We start from the raw sequence: 17976 nt of genomic DNA, 5'->3' as shown, positions 1-17976 counted from the left end.
TTGCTTATCTAACTGTAACTGACTCATGTCATGATGCTTCCTGCCCTAGCTTTAAAAGTTTAAATGATGTCAGATTTTATGATTGAAGAACTTTACCAATAATGAATCTAGTTTGTAATAGAAAATGATAATTTTTAGTCCTGCAAAACTTACCCCTACATGGCACAAAAAATACAGAAACATAAGTAGAAATCAAGTTGTAAAATGCGCCCCTGCTGTCTCAATCTGGAACTAACATTTCATATTGTCAGAATATCAAAAAGCTTCCGTTCACAATCATTTGTCTATTTCAGGATATAATAAATGTTTGCTATTGTGTAGATCAGCATCAAAACTACACTTTAGAAATTTCTTAACAATAAACATTGCAAAGCATAATTCTAACAAGAAGTGAATGAATATTGATTGCTACAAGAAAATATTTTATTTAAATATTGTATGCACTTGGTGCTTTAAATTGTAAAAGTTATAATTGTTAGATTAAATTAATATTTTGTTATAAAAATTCCCAAAATATGATACATTTGTTCTTGAAATGGAGTTTGATCACATGAAGTAAGACCATCATCCTTGATTTTCTATTATTTTATGTCTAATGTCATAGTCCATTTGTATTTTTTGACCTCATATAATTCATTCATTCATTCATTCATTCAGCAGATATATTTATTATCTGCTCTATATAAGGCACTGCAGTGGGATCCGAATTGTAGAAGAGAACAAAGCAGACAAAATTCTCTGCCCACCTGAAGCTGCCATCCTAGTTTCTCACACTGCTCTAAATCCCACAAGAAACACAAAAATTACTCTGTTATCAGGGATGGTAAAGAGTAGTCAGGATAAAAACATTAACAAACATTTTATGCATTGTCATAGCAATATCATAGAAACAAAAAAATGATTCATAATAGAAACATTCTTCATCTATTGAACACATAGTATGTATAGGTCATGAGCTAAGCATTTTATGGGCATTACCTTATTAACCTCAAAATCTGATGAGTTGTACCATAACTATTTCCATTTTACATATAAGGAAAGTATGTTTCACTCAAGATGACACAGCTCTTAAACGATAGGTCTTCATTTCAATATAGGTCTGGGGTCCAAGTCTGTGTTCTTAAACATTATGTTCAATAAATTCTGGGTTATGCAAAAGGCAGTTGTAATAAATTTCTAGAAAATTAAGCCCATCTAGATTTAGGGCTGATGAGATATTGAAAAAAACAGTAAGTGTTCAGCAACTCTATTAGAAAGTCTGGCCATAAGGCTGTAGAATTAGCATTTGCGCAAGGAACTAAGAGTGGTGCTTCACAATCTTACGGATACATATGATCATAATACTTAACATGTGGAAAAGTTGGGTGGCCCAAAAGGAAAGCATTGTTCAACAGGACCAAAAGAGGATGCAACATTCCTAAGCTCTGTTTCACTTTGATTTTCACCATTCTATTGCATTAATTCATGACGTTTTGAGTCATTCAGAGGTCATCTGATTAGAGAGTTGATTTCTTATAACTTTTCCAGACAACTCGCATTATGTATTTGTAGCTGATTCCGTGTGGAAAGAAGTATGAAAATAACCTCATTCTTTTCAAGTCTGAGAAAAGATGCCAAATGAAGGAGAGGTCAGTAACACACAGGACATGGGACAGCTGGGAAACAGGGGACAGGTGCTTTGTGAGTCAGTAGTAGCTGGATTCCGCTCAAGAGTTGCATTCTTCAAGATGTCTAAATATTTGCATCAAGATGGAGTGTATTTAGTTTGGAAACCATATAAATTAATACAGATCATACATATAAATTAATGCAAATTCAGTGCTCATTTTGAACATTTTTAACAAACCTCTTGATAAAGTCAACTAAAATTCTGGATAATTTAAAAAACAAAACAAAACAAAAAAACCTTATGAAGCAGCATGAAAGCAAGAAAACTATGGGTACCAAAAACAAAGAGAAGTCAGGGATCCTGGGAGTTGTTCAAACACCAAAGTTGTCTTTTCCCCTAAGGGCAGAAACTGGGAGATTGGAGACTCTCATTGTAACGGCTGCAGAGAGTGCAGAGGTCAAGAGATAAGACTTAGGGTTGAGATTGTTACTCTCTACTCTCAGACTATTACTACAGACACAGAGAGTTCCCAGTATTCTGGTCTTCCCGTTCCCTTCCCCAAATAAGTTCAAGCTATAGCCGGATAGCAAAGAGGAGAGTACAGTGGAGAACAGTGTATGTGGGTCTGGGATTTGTCTTTTCCTTCCTCTCATCTAGATGGATAAAGAACTACCTAGACGTATAATCTCACCTTCCCCTCCCTTGGGGTCATATGAAAGCCCATCAGGCTTTCTGACAAATGCACTGCTGAAAGCACACTCATAACCCTGTCCAGAAGTGAGCACAAGAATGCACGTTCATGCACGGTGGATTGCTCTTGTCTTGCCAAAATCCCAGAGACAAGCCTGGGTGCTTGTCATTTGCTGATTGGAACAAAGGCAGCTACATGAAGGGTACCCTGATTGTTAAGTTTATTTGCATGCTGAGCAGTGTTTACATCATGGTCTATATTTCCTTGGACAATGCCCTCAAATTCCTGGCGAAGTTAGTTTTAGGACTTCTGTAATTTGCTCTAGCCCTCACTTTAGGTCTTTGGACTCTCTCTAGGCAACTGCAGATGGAAAGGCAGAGAGGACCAGAGACTGCCAGTAACACTATCTCAGGCCACTTACTTACTCTGGGCTAACACTGCTAGGTCCCAAACACATGTGGCAGGTACTATCATCTCCATTTTGTGAATGTTAAAACTGAGGTTCAGAGAGGTCTAGGAACCCACCAAAGTCACACAGCTAATAGGTAACTCAAAATTCAAATGTTGCTCTGTCTGACCCTACTGCCAGCTCCTTAGAGCTCCCTCACACAGCCTCTGCCTTTGTGGTGGCCGCATTATCAGCAGCTCAGTTCAGGAACTAGCAGTGAGGCTTCTAGAAGCTATGAAGAGTGGCTGTTCCCAGTGTCAATATCCCAGCAACCTGCCTCATAATTCAATTATAGCAAGAGTCTCAATCGAGCTAGGACTTTTAATTGGGCAGACTCAAAGCGTTTAGAACACTTAAAAAAAATAAGATTCTTAAAATTCTCAAGTTTTATTGTTTCTATTTTATTATTCCTTTAGCACTAGATGTCTTATAAAATTAGCTCAGTTATAATGATCACAAGAAAAATACTTTCAATTTCATTGAATAAGGACCATGTGTAGTAGGGTGAGTAATCTCTAAGTCTTCCTGCTCTCCCAGAATACAAGATTACTCATGATTCATAGGGACTGTAACACAAGGTCCTTGGGATCTTATGAATAAATCACTTTCTTTTTCTGAGTGTGTTAATATTCAACTCTTATTGAGAAGGTCAGTTCTCTCTCTGTAGCCATTAGCTTCTTAAGGCCATGGAGCACATTTCTGGAAGCCTACTTACTTTTACCCATCACCTTTTTTCTAAAAACCTGAAACTGGCTCGAATATAATATATTGAATTATGTTTGGGAAGAGTGCTGGGAAAGCTGAACTGATGATACTCCAAAATATGCTTGTCACCTGCTGTGAGTTTCTGAATCATGCCATGAAGAATAAAGTACTGCCAGGAGTGTCTCCGAGAAAGTGTCAAAAGTGTCTGATTTAATTGTTAATGTAAGGATTTAAGATGCTGTTTTTCCCTGGTGCTAACACTTCTCATTGATTCTGGAGCATTTCCATTTGTTGTTTAACAGAAACAGCCTCGGTATTTATAGCCCTATCACTCTAGAAGGGAAGCATTTGCAATTTGCACTTTCAATTTTGACTCCTAGACTTCTTTTCCTTTAAATACCCTTCAAATGAGTGTCAGACTGCAATTCAAAGAACATTTTGCAAGAGGTTGCACAAAGCAATTCTCATCCCTATAGGTGAATGTTTCAGAAGAACCCCCATACTTCTTTGCTAATTGAAATCTAAACTCATGAGCCCTAGTTAGCCTCAATCCCGCTATTGTCAGGGCTTGGGGGAAGATTTGTGTGTGTGTGTTCTTGTGTGCAGGCTGCAACTGGAGTCATACCCTACGGCAGATTGCTTTATCTAAAAGTGGTCACATCCTTATGTATTTCTATTCCATTCCACGTGCTTTTCTTACATGTGATGTTAGCATTCCTCCATCAAGATATGGAGTCTTTGTTTCTTCCTCTTGAGCTTGAGGGGATCTTTGTAAATCCTTTGATCAATATAATGATGTAGAAGTGGTGCTGCATGACTTCCAAAACAAAATCATTAAAGGCAGGACATATTCTACCTCTCTATTTCTCTCTCTCTCAATGCTGCCCTTTAGCCACCATGTTATGAGGAAGCCCAGGACATATGGAGAGGCCATAAGTGGATGTTCTAGCCAAAAGTCCCTGGTAACCATTAGCTGATACTGTAACCATCCAGTGGGTTCTTTTTGTCCACTGCCCAGGTAGACCCTATTTATCAAGGCAGGGGAATTGCAATAGAGAGTTTAATACACATAGAGCCAGATGATGGGAGACTAGAATTTTATTATTACTCAAATCAGTCTCTTCAAAGGCTCAGAGGCTAGGGGTTTTTCAAAGGTAGTTTGGGGGAAGAGGTGGAGGTTGCTAGGCAATGGGTGCTTGCTGATTGGTTGGGGCTGCAATTATAGGGGTATGGGAAACGTTGCTCCTATGTGCTGAGTCACTGCTGGGTGGGGCTACAGGAGTGGTTGGCTGGTCCAGGTAGAGTCATCAGTAGTCAGCTATGCAAAAAACTTGAACAGATATCTCAAAAGGCCAATCTTAGGTTCTACAATAGTGATGTTATCTGCAGGAGTAATTGGGGAAGTTGCATATCTTGTGACCCCAGGAATAATGGCTGGCAATCCTTTATGTCTACACCTTAGTAGAATTCAGGCTCCTCTATCCTCCTAGCCTGGTGGTCTTTCATTAGCTTTACAAAGGCAGTTGAGTTTTTGGGAAAGGCTATCATCATTTAAACTATAAACTAAGTGTCTCCCAAGATTAGTTTGGCTTAAGCCTAAGAATAACTAAGGGCAGATTGAAGGCTAAAGGCAGGATGGGGATTGGCTAGATCAGATCTCCCTTACTACCATAATTTTATCACTAATAAAATTTATGCAAAGGTGGTTTCAATTTCATGACTTCAACCTCACAAGAGACTGAGTCAAAACCAATCATAGGTCAAGCCACACCCTAATGTAACTGCTCAAGGGATTCACCTTGCCCATTGCCTAGAAAGAGTCAATTTATCAAGACAGTAGAATTGCAATAGAGAAAGTAATTCACACAGAGCTGGCTGTGTGGGAGACCCAAGTTTTATTATTACTCAAATTAGTCTCCCCAAGCATTTGAGGGTCAGGGTTTTTCAGAATAATTTGATGTGGGAGGTGGGGCAGTGAGTCAGGAGTGCTGACTGATTAGGTCAGAGATGAAATTGTAGGGAACCGAAGCTGTCTTCTTGTGCTGAGTCCATTCCTGGCTGGGGGCCACAAGATCAAATGAGCCATTTTATCGATCTGGGTGGTGCCAGTTGATCCATCAAGTATAGAGTCTGCAAAATACCTTAAGTATTGCTCTTAGGTTTTACAATGGTGATGTTATCCCCAGGAGCCATTTGGGGAGGGTCAGAAACTTGTAGCCTCCAGCTGCATGACTCCTAAACCATAATTTCTAATCTTGTGGCTAATTTGTTAGTCCTACAAAGGCAGTCTAGTCCTCAAGCAAGGAGGTTAGTTTTGAGAAAGGGCTGTTACCATCTTTGTTTTAAACTATAAACTAAGTTCCACCAAAGTTCACTCAGCCTACGCCCAGGAATGAACAAGGATAGCTTGGAGGTTAGAAGCAAGATGGCGTTGCCTGGGTCAGATCTTTTTCACTGTCTCAGTTATAATTTTTCAATGGTGGTTTCACTAGTCCATAGAAACTGTGGGAGATAATATATGATTATTGCTATTTCAAATTATTACATTTTGGGAAGATTTGTTATGGCACAATTTAGAGATTAATCCGTTCACAAATATATTTTTCCTATTTTGGTATTACAAATGCTCAATGAGAAATTCTGAATCAATTTTTTTGTTGTCAGCGGACTTGTTTACAATAATCATTAATATTTACTGAGGACTTTATATATTGGAGGCATTGTCCTAAGTCCTTTACATACATTATTAATAACGTACGCATACTCTGAATGAACCATGAGTTGGGCACTACTGACCACTAGGCCACATGACCAGAGAACACTTACAAAATGCCCAGGATACTCAGCAGCTCTTCCAGGTTCTGGGATAGAAGGAATAGGCAAGAGGTTTGAGTGAAATTGGGGTATAGGGAGGACTGGTTGTTTGGTGGACAAGGGAGAAGAAACAAAGCATTGATCTACTCATTCATTTATTCAACAAGTATTTGCTAAGCACGTACATATGCCAGGCCTTGTTCTGGGGCTGAGAAAACAGCAGGGAATAAAATAGAAAATTACGCTTCCCTCATGGAGCAGACCTTTTAGAGGACTTGACCATGTTGCTCCAAGTTTCCCAGGGTGACCACCACGCATTCCATGCTGCTCCCTCCTGTTCTGCTGAGTCAGAACTATTGAAAAGGAGCCAAGTGTGGAATATCCTTAGCATCACAAGGACATTGTCTACTTTTCTGTAATTATAAGTAAAAGAGCTAATAGAATGCAAAGAATAGAATGCAAAGCTAGGGGGAAAAGAGGAAAATGTTAATACTGAATCAAACCTAACTCAATTAAAAAAAAAGAAAAGAAAAGAAAAAGAATTTGGTAATAATTTCTGAAGGAAAAAGGAGGAAGGTAATTTTTGATGGTAGAACACTTCTGAGCATGGAAAGCACATCTGATTAGAGACTTTATCCAGTGAGAGGGAAGCCGGGGACATAGGAAACCGTAGAGTACAAGTCAGAAGGAAAGATGGGAAAAATCCAAAGGAACATTTTGCTTCCCTGGAAATTATGCCGAGCCAGCTTTTTTGAAGACACTAAGGGCTACACAAATCACAACCATTTCTAAGTCACCCCAGAGCTCATATAAAATAGCCAGATTCTATGATGGGTTGCCTGCAATTTTTCTTTTGCTTAGTTCTAAGGGTTTATAAGAGGAAGAGTGAAATCACCAAGCCTAACTTTTCTCTAAGGTGGGTCAATTGACTGCTCACCATAGGCAAATTGCAGATTTTGTAGGCTCCTAGAAAGTTGTAGTTACGGATTGACTCCTCCATCCTAAGAGGAGGAGGAGTAAAGCTGCTCACTAGGCTCCAAGCTGGGTAGAGAGCCTGGTCAAACTGCTGGTGCCTCATGACTCAGGAGCCAAACAGCAAGGCACCTTGTGAGAAAAGATTGGAAGCACCGCCAGAACCCTGAGGACTTTCTAGCAAGCCTAGGAGTGTGAATGAGACGGCCAGCTGGAAAGCAATCTTGGGTCTCGAAGGATTTCTCTGCTCTCTTGTGAAAAACAATAATCTTCACTTCTAGCAATCACCTGATTAAAAATCTTACTTCTGGCAATCACCTGATTAAAAATCTTACTTCCTTGGTCTCTAAAGTTCTTTCAATATCTAAAAAAATTTTGGCATAGTCTTTTATCACAACTATGGCTAAGAGGAAGCAAATAAAGTCTGGGAAACTTGATAGGTATTTTTTTGTTGTTAATTAGAGAGTTTCTAAGATTAACCTTCTCTCTGTAACTTACAATCTCTTAAAGTGGAAAAGATAAAAGTGTCATCTAAAGAAAAATGCTCCAAACTAAAGCTGGCTTAAATGGAGAAAACTCATAGAGTGAGTTACTTGTGTTTTAAACACATACACAATATAAATGGTGTCAAAAGTTTAGAATCTAGAATTTTTAAGTCTACTTAATGTTATCTACAGAATACATTCTAAATTTGAAAGCATACTAAGAACAATATTTCTCTTAGTGTTTATTTCAGGTTTCTTTTGCCCCAAATTAATTGGGAAGCAGGGAAAAATAAAAAACTAAAAAATGCTTCATCCAACCACAGGGAGACAACCAAACACTTAGCCAAGCTATTTGCCTGGGCAGCCTGCACCTAGAAAGCAGAAATGGCTCTCTCTTCTTCCCTTCTCTCTGATAAAAGAATACTGAGCTATTCTTTGAATGAAAGAAGAATCTCTACCTACACAGTGAGATATACCTTTAAGGGGAAAAATAACAATACTTCTTGGAAAGTACACAGTTTATATGGTTAAGGGATTTCTTTTTTCCCTTAACAGAAAAATTATAAATCTACCAAAACATGAACATTATCAAAAGATCAAGGAAAAACATCTTTGCCATATTTACAGATTTTTTTTTTTAGTGATATCTCATTCAAATCACCCAATAGGAAAATGACTTACAACCTGGCAGAAAAATGGCAAGAGAATGTGAAGTGGCAATTTACAGACAGCAATATAAATAGTTATCATACAAGAGATATTCAGTTTCACTCATTCATGAAAATGCAAATAAAAAAATAAATGGGATATCATGTCTTACTTCTCAGGAAGACAAAAAAATTAAAAGTTTGAGGTCCTCTGGTGCTGTTAGAGATCTGGGAAATGTGAGTTCTCATACATTGTGAGAGAATAACTTGGTATAATTTTACAACAGGAAAATTTGCCAATACCTATCAAAATATAAAATAAACATGCCTTTGACTCAATAATTTTACTACATATACACACACTCAAATAAAGTTTACTTCTAAAAATGCCCCTGAATATACATGAAAAAAGTTTATGTTAATATGTGTGTTTAATTATGTGTGTGTGGCATGGCCTTATCTTCACACATATGGGTGTCCATTGCAGCACTATCTGTAAAAGATTAAAACTAGATACAACCAAAGTCCATCTGCAGGGATGTGGGACTGTAAAATAATAAAACACTGTAAAGTCATTAAAAAGAATAAATTACACCTGTATGAAATTATATGGAAATATCACATAATGCAAGTGAAGAAAGCAAAGTGTAGGACAGTATATCTAGTATGATTATTTTGTTATTAAATAAACATACAAATGCAGGGAAAAGAAAGACACAAGGACATGCAATGACCCCCAAACCCCACTGTAAGATATATAAAACCGTCAATCAGTTACACTTTGGAGAAAGCCTGGGAGGTGGGGTGGGGACAAAAGAAAAGAATTTTATTTTTTTGATTTGTACATTTTTGTATATTTTTAGCCTCATACATTGCTAATTTTATAAAAATACCAAAAAGTTATCTGACAAGGAAAATAATCCAACTCTTGTTTTCTCCTTCGTACTTCTCTGCACTAAATAAATATTAGCTAATATATTAATATATACATATAATTTCCTGGCTCTTTTTCTTGCATATTGAAAATCAAAGTTAAATTTCTCTACCAGTTATATAATTAAAGCCTGTCAGATTCAAAGAGAAATTATGAAAACTGATTTTCTAAGAGAGGGAGGACATAAGGATGCACCACTGATGCTCTTACTCTTAATAAATCCTTGTCTTTAAACAGCAATAGGTTTTCTAGCCAATCTTTTAATGTGATTATTCTGCTCATGCCAATTCACGTCTGGGGATGGTTTCACTGCCTTTAGTTAAACACTAAAGAGTTGTCAGGCAAAGGCACGAAGTCGGGCGTCTTCAGGACAGACATTGAAACACAGAAAGGACCAAAACAAAACAGAAGTAAAATAAACCTGAGAACTTAAATAAAATGGACAAATTCCTTTAAAGGTAAAAATTAGCAAAACTACAACATGAAAGAGAAATTCTGAATAGTTTTATAGCTATTAAACAAATGGAATTACTAAGTAAAACCCACTAACAACTACTATACTATTATAAATACTAAAATCTAAAAACTGACAATAGCTAGAATGATCTATATGGTAATTGATTAGAGTAGGAGACATTAATATGAATTCATGTCAGATTAATGTATATATAGAGATAGATTATATGTAGAAATATTTATCAACTATATACTGCTGGAGTGAAAGCCCACAGATAGCTGTATAAAAAGGATCATTATCTCTTATGTCATGGCATATGAAAAAATTAACTTAAAATACATCACAGACCTGAAGGTAAAACTTAACTATAAAACTTCTTGTAAAAAAGAATAAAAATCTTTGTATCCCTGGGATAGGCAAAGATTTTTACACAGAACACAGAAGGCACAAAATCATAAATTTTGAAAATAAAAAAAATTGTATTTTATCAAATGAAAACCTTTTTCTCTTTGTAAGACAACATTATGAACATTAAAAAGCAAGCCACAAAGTGAAAGGAGTTATTTGTAATATGGAGATCTGACAAAGGACTTTATTCAGAATACATAAAGATACATTGCAACTCAATAATGAGAAAAACAAGCTATTTAATAAATGAGGAAAAGATTTGAAAAGATATTTCAAATGTGTGGTGGGGGCAAGGGGTATACAGGACATCTCTGTAACTTCCTTTCAGTTTTGCTGTGAACCTGAAACTGTTCTAAGAAAATAACGTCTTTTTTTAAAAAGTAGGCATTTTATAGCATAGGCTAAAACTGCATATGCAGCCATGATATAATTCTATGAATACACGCACATCACATGGAAATGTTCCTTGACTGGGTCTTAAAAAGTAATATAAAATGAAATAAAGAAAAATCAAATAATTTCTAATCAATCAGTTTACAATCCTGGGAATTTTTCATTTAGCTCAACTTACCATAGAGATAACATAAGATGCAAGAAAAAAAAAAAAAAAAGAAAGAAAGGAAATAAGAAAGAAAGAAAGTCCGTTAAGCAGAATTTAAGTTGTCACATATTTATAGCTCCACCAGAGGCGTCCATTTGTTAACAGCTGATGAACCTATGTTGACACATCATAATCACTCAAAGTCCACAGGTTACATTAGAGTTTGCTATTGCTGTTGTACATCCTGTGGGTTTTGACAAACGTATAATGACACGTATACATTTTTATAGTGCCATACAGAGTAGTTTCACTGCCTTAAAAATCCTCTGTGCTCCAGGTATCCATTCCCCAATCCCCAACTCCTGGTAACCACTGATCTTTTTATGATGTCCATAGTTTTGTCATTTCCAGATGTCATATACTTGGAATACAGAGTACGTAGCCTCTTCAGATTGGCTTCTATCACTTAGTAATATGCATTTAAGTTTCCTCCATGGCTTTTCATGGCTTGATAGCACATTTCTTTTTAGTGCTGAATAATATTCCATTGTCAGGATGTACCACAGTTAATTTATTTGGTCACCTGCTGAAGGATATCGGCATCATGGTTGCTTCCAAGTTTTGACAATTATGAACAAAGCTGCTGTAAATATAAAAAAAAGAAAAGACATTTCAGAGAAGAACACCTGACATCCAATAAGTACATTTAAAAGTGCTCAACATCATAAGTCATCAGGGAAAAAAGTTAAAATCACCATGAGATACCTCTACGTACTCATTGAAATAGCTACAATTAAAATGACTAACATCAAATGTTGGTTGGAATATAAAGCAACTAAAATTTGTATCTATTTTCTTGGGACTATAAAATGGTAAAATCAATTTGGAAAAATGTTTGGCAGCTTCTGCCAAAGCTGAACATACATCTACCATTAAACCCAGATATTCTACTCCTAGATATTTGCCTAAGATGAAAACATATAGCCACACAAAAATTTGTACACAAATGTTTATGGCAATTATTTTTTGATAATCAAAAATTGGGGGGAGGGGACCCAAATGTCTATAAAACAGATGAATGTATAAGCTGCAATGTGTCCACACAAAGAAATAATAATTAGCAATAAAAAAGATCAAACTACTAATTTAGCAACATAGATGAATCTCAAAATTATGTCGATTGAAAGAAACAGTGCATTCTGTATTTTTACACTTTTGTATAAAATTTAGAAAATGCAAACAATCTATAATGACAGAAAGTAGACCTGTGGTTGCCTGGTGCCAAAGGCAATGTGTAAAATCTATTTTAGAGAGGAAAGAGGAATTGGGGAGGGAGATGGTGATAAAAATGCTGTGTCTCCATTTGTAGTGATGGTTTCTTGGGTGTATACGGGTGTCAAAACTCATGTAATTGTATTTATTGTACATAAATTATATTGCAATAAAGTTTTTTCAAGAGTCATTTACCTATTATTTTAAACAAAAATCATCAAGAATTGAAAGAAACATACACAAGAGTTGGAGTAAAAGGTGGAGCCAAGATTTAGTCCTAGCTGATAAATATCACGAAGACAGAATCAAGAGAAAGATATTTTTGGTCTTAACTGCAAGAGATGGTGACTTACCAGGTCTGACACTGATGTGTTCAAAGGTTCTGGTGCTGTGATAGGAGGTATTATCTCACCAAGTTGCTTTCTCTGATCCATTCCTTCTTTAACTGGTCCCCATACTCCCTGCCCCTGAAGCTATGGATTCCAAGGTTAACACTCACCTTAGAACTCTGCCAAATAAATAGTAAGATATTATTTGTTAAGCCAATGTTTCAAGTAGTGATGTCTAAAAATCATTTAACGTCCTCTTCCTTCAACACCCCCACCCCAGTTGAGACGTTTGACTTTTAACAGGGTGCTCCCACATTTAGTAGAACCCACACTGTAAAGTCTCTAAAGGTGAGAGTCACGGCACTAAGGCTGATGAAGGGCAGGATGAGTTCAATCAGTGGAGCTTTTAGCGTGGTTCCTGCAACCATGAGATATTTTCCCTTTAACAGTAAGTTCAGCCCTACCAAATTGTAAAAGAAAGAAGACCAGGACTTTTAGCAAGTGGAAAATCACCCACACAAAATCAGAGTGTCCCCAAGACAAATGGCACCTTTCCTGAACATCTTCTGAATTCTACCACTGTTGTCATCTCGTGCTTCAGTAGGGGACTCAGGTGCAAAGGTAGGGCACACATGCCCTAGGTGACCTCCTCAGAACCCTGACCTATTTCTTTCAACTACTTGCCCATATGCAAAGGCAACCTAATAGAAGCAAAAGAGTTTCTTTTCAAAGCAGATGTGTGATTTTGTGTGGGCAGCTTTTTAACTTCTACCCTGTGAGAAATGCTAACATCTTAAGCAATCAAAAATTATATAGTAGGTGTAGTAATCATTTCACAAGCTAATAATTTTTCTCCTCCCCTCCTTTTCCCTTTCCTCAGTGCAAGCTGTAGTGGCTTGAATTGCGTGCCACAAAAAGATACACTGAAGTTCTAATTCCCAGCACCTGTGAATGTAACCTTATTTGAATATAGGGTCTTTGCTGATATAATTAGTTAAGGATCTCCAGATGAAATCATCCCGGATTTAGAGTAAACCTGGAATGCAATGACTGGTGTCTTTATAAGAGGAAAGGACACGCAGAAGAAAGGACACACAGAGACACAGAGAAGAAGGTCATGTGAAGATAGAGGCAGAGAGGAGCTGCAGGCCACGGAGCACTGAGGACCACTGCAAGCCTCCAGCAGCTAGGAGGAGGCAGGAAAGATTCTCCCCTAGAGCCTTCCAAGGGAGTACGGCCCTGCTGTCACCTTGATTTCTGACTTCAGGCCTCCAGAACTGTGAGAGAATATATTTCTGTTGTTTTAAGCCACCTAGTTTGCAGAAATTTGTTATGGCAGCCCTAGGACACGAAATATACAGGCCAATCCTATAAACCCACCCAGAGCACCAATAATATTTAATTTAGACCATGTTCCAAAGCTATGTCAGAGGAGCAAAGAACTAAAATTATAATCACTAATTTTTCATGCTGGGTACAGTGGCTCATGTACTTGGGGAGGGCGAGGCAGAACGATGGCCTGGGCAGCATAGCAAATTCTCTCTATAAAAACATTTTAAAAAACAAAAAATTTGCCAAGTGTGGTGGTGCATGCCTGTAGTCCCAGCTACTCAGGAGGCTGAGGTGGGAGGATCACTTGAGCTTGGGAGATCAAGGCTGCAGCTGCAGTGAGCCAGATTATGCCACTGCACTCCAGCCCGGGCAACAGAGTGAGACCCTGTCTCAAAAAAAAAAAAAAAAAATTGTAAATCTAGTTTAAGATAAAATCCAAATACTAAATGATATCATGTAGAGAAAAACCAAGAGCTGTTAAAATTGCACAGTGGTACGAGTATTTTGAAAAACTACCTGGTATTATCTTGTAAAGCTGAATATGTGCACATCCTTTCACAGAACATGACTACAGTGGAGAAACTGTTGCACATATTGACAAGTGTAAGAATCTTTCTCAAACATCGTTGTTTCTAACAGCCACGAACTGGAAATAATCCAAATGTCCATCAACAGAATAGCAATATACAAAATGCACTGTATATTTACAAATAAAGTGTTATTCTACAGTGAATATTCATAAAATACAGCTACATTCAACCAACTGAATGACTTTTTCAAACATGATGTGGAATCAACGGCAAGAATATATATATATAATATATATATATGGCATTATTTCATTTATATAAAATCTTGAAGATAGTTCTCAAATGTAAATTATGTTATTTGAAGATGAATACTTGGGTAGTAAAACTGCAAAGCAGAACAAGACAGTGATTAATATAAAATTCAGGATAGTAGCTAACTCTAAAAGGGAAGGTCAGTGGTTATGATAGGGAAGCAATACACAGGGCTGAGGGGAGGGGTGGGCTTTTATTGCATTGACAACTTTCTTTTTATTTGGTTGGGTGGTAGTTTTGTGATTATCTATATTTTTTCCATACCTTTATTCATTATATTATTTTTCTTAATGTAAACTATTTTTAAAAACAATTTTTTTGAAAAATGATAAAGGATAAAAAAGGAACAAAAAGTATCAACAGATGCATAAAATGTTCCTATTCACGTTGAAGAAATGTGTATGTTTTCATGTGGTTCTTTCACATTATCTTTCCTGCTCTGGTTTCCAGCCTGTGAGCTAAACTCTTGTCAAGGCATTTTCTACTGAAATCCACGGTTCTGGAAAAGAAGGGAATATGATGAAAAAGCTCAGCAAATCTTAACTGTTACCTTGGGGTCAGGGCTCTATGCAGAATGTGGTTTAGCTTTGCCACAGACCACCTCTGGCAAAGCTGCTAAGTGGTGACAGAGCTTGGTTGGGGATTGGTGTAGGTGCAGAAAGAGGTCAGCTAACATGTAGCACTTTGCCAGTTCAGAACGGATTTTCACGTGGTCTTGTCTGAGCCTCACCCTAGCTCTGTGAGAACACCTTACTGCTGCTGTTATACTTTTGAGATTGTTAATGCTGCAGAGAAATTAAGGGACTTGTGCAAAGTCACAAATTAGGGAAATGACAGGGCCAGAATTGGAAACCAAGTTTTCTCCAGTGGAATTTGGTGACCTTTAATGGAGTTCTGTGGCAAATTTACTGACAACCACATAAATGTGGCAGGAGATTCTGCAGTACTTAACTGATTTGATGCAAATGTCTCAAACTCAGGCTGTCATGGTGGGCTGTGAGCCAGCAGGCTCTGATGGGCTGTGCAGAACACAGACATGTTTTAAGCTAATCACAGTACATCTGAAGACATTAGTCTTTATTTATTATTTTTTTTTTTTTTTTTTGAGACGGAGTCTCGCTCTGTCGCCCAGGCTGGAGTGCAGTGGCGCAATCTCGGCTCGCTGCAAGCTCCGCCTCCCGGGTTCACGCCATTCTCCTGCCTCAGCCTCTCCGAGTAGCTGGGACTACAGGCACCCGCCACCACGCCCGGCTAATTATTATTATTATTTTTTTGTATTTTTAGTAGAGACGGCCTTTCACCGTGGTCTCGATCTCCTGACCTCGTGATCCGCCCGCCTCGGCCTCCCAAAGTGCTGGGATTACAAGCGTGAGCCACCGCGCCCGGCCGACATTAGTCTTTTGTAAGGCTTGTACGTATGGCATAGTCAGAAGACAACATTAATATTGCTCATGAGGGTTTGTACTGCTTAGCAAAGTCCTTCGTTTCTCTTCCATGTGGTTGATATTCCATACCCTCCCAAACATTACACACTCCTAGCCAAACCTCAGTTCTTTACAAACTCAAAGCAATGAATCACTTAGTAAATCATTTCAGATAAATAGACAGAATCAGATCTCCGTTTGGATTTCCTGCTGAAGAAAGTAGTGTGCCGACCCTGGCTATTTCATATTGCTGCCCTCCATGCCAATAAATCAACCATTTGCAATACTGTTTCTAAGAAATCTCCCAGGTCCTCATGAGGTTTCAACAGAGGATATATAAAAAGACTGAACAAATATCATTGTTTCATCCTCATTTCTGTCCTCAAAGCTTCTGCAAATTTAAGCAAGCTATTTTTTATGATCTCCTCAACAAATTGCAGAAGTCTATTGAAACCATTCCTGATACTAGTACTTTGACTTTAGGTGTCAAAAGGTAAAGTTTGCATCCCTTAAATGCTTTGATAAAGTAACTTTGAAATAAGATATAAGCTAAAATAAAATCCAAACTGAGGTCCCAGTCAGCATTAAGATGGATATATTTCTCTTGCTTTTTCAAGATGATTCTATCATACACAATACACTTGAGATGTAGGCCAATGAATTAGTAATTTTGCAGAATGGCAAAGCTTCATTAAAATCACTAGAATCTGGTAGACAGAGACAAATCAAAGATGGCATTGTAATGAAAGAGCACATGGTTGCAATGGTGTTTGCTTATTATCTATTAAGCTGCATGTGATGCTGGATTTAGGCATAATTTACTCCCTCTTCTAAGATGGGACTGGTCACCTTGTGGATATGTAAAAAAGTATTCAGGTCACCTCCTTTTCTCTCCTCAGCCCTGCCTGAGAGTTACCTTCATAGTACAATTGCACAGGCCTTTATCACCTAAAATAATCTCTCCAGTGTCACCATGCTTCCGTTTCAGATGAAAAACAAGAAGAAAATGAGTTGGAACCTTAGTACAGTATACCTTATTTGAAGAATTAGGAAGCCCTACATTTAGAGTTTGTCTTTTAAGTTAAGATGGCACATGTATCATATAATCAATATATAAGAATAAGGCAATTATTTTATTTTTAGAGTCTGGTAGAGTTCAAGCAAAGGCCATGGAGAGAATGACTGTCATCTGCAGCTGGAATCTAGCATGTCTGAGGTGCATGACTCCGGTGAACCAAGTAACAATGGCATTCCTTTTCTCAGTGCTCTCACTGTGCATCTACATCTAAATGAAATTGTCTTTGATATGAGAATATACTAAGATATAAAGAGGAACAAATCAGTCTGGATTCTTAGACCAATAATTGCAGAAAAATTTAAGTATTTTTACACCTACCGGAAACCTTCACTTGAAATTGCTGGAAGACTTAGAACCCATAAACCTCAGTTTCCAAATCTGTAAAATAAGGATAATAACTGTACTTTCTTTACTGGGTTGCTGTGAAGGTTTAATGAAATCATGTAAAGTACTTAACGAGAAGTTGAGTACCTAGTAATTGCTTAATAAAAGTTACAATTAATGATTATATTTGCATTATTTCCCAGCTAAAATATTCATTCGCATATAAAATTTTAAGGTTAATAAGGTGAAACAGTAATAAAAATACCATATACCAGAATATTGTGGTGCAACCTAAATATCGATTTTTCCTCCATTATGTCATTTACTGTTCACAGACATCTCAAGGTTCTATATTTCCATGTTCCAGGAGAGAAAACCAAAACTCATCTCTCTGGGGAGTTCATACACAGAAAGCAGAAATATTGCTTTGCACTTGTATAAAACGATTGTGTTAAAGACTGTCTCAGACATTTCCAAAAATCGGTTTCAACTATTTTAAACTAATATGACTTTGAACTATATTTTATAATTTTGATCATGACAAAATGTTCTTAAATTAGACTCTGACCATTCCGTCAGAAGTGCCATATTCAAGTAAGCCTCTTTCATTTTCCTTTCGTGTGTCTTTCTTTAAAAATAAGGAGAATATTAAAGGTATATGTGC

General features: G+C 37.2%; 1 long non-coding RNA gene across 1 annotated transcript; it reads right to left on the bottom strand.

The window, feature by feature from the left end:
• Window positions 1–11286: 11286 nt before the first annotated feature.
• LOC134731370 (uncharacterized) lies at window positions 11287–14276 on the bottom strand. The gene is made up of 3 exons (XR_010113593.1): window positions 14161–14276; window positions 12337–12491; window positions 11287–11354 (listed from the first exon to the last, which is right to left on the bottom strand). It is a non-coding gene; the product is annotated as an uncharacterized lncRNA (long non-coding RNA).
• Window positions 14277–17976: the final 3700 nt, after the last annotated feature.

This window comes from Symphalangus syndactylus, chromosome 9, assembly GCF_028878055.3.
Source record: "Symphalangus syndactylus isolate Jambi chromosome 9, NHGRI_mSymSyn1-v2.1_pri, whole genome shotgun sequence".
Lineage (NCBI taxonomy): Eukaryota > Metazoa > Chordata > Mammalia > Primates > Hylobatidae > Symphalangus > Symphalangus syndactylus.
This window is presented reverse-complemented; position numbering and strand designations above follow the sequence as displayed.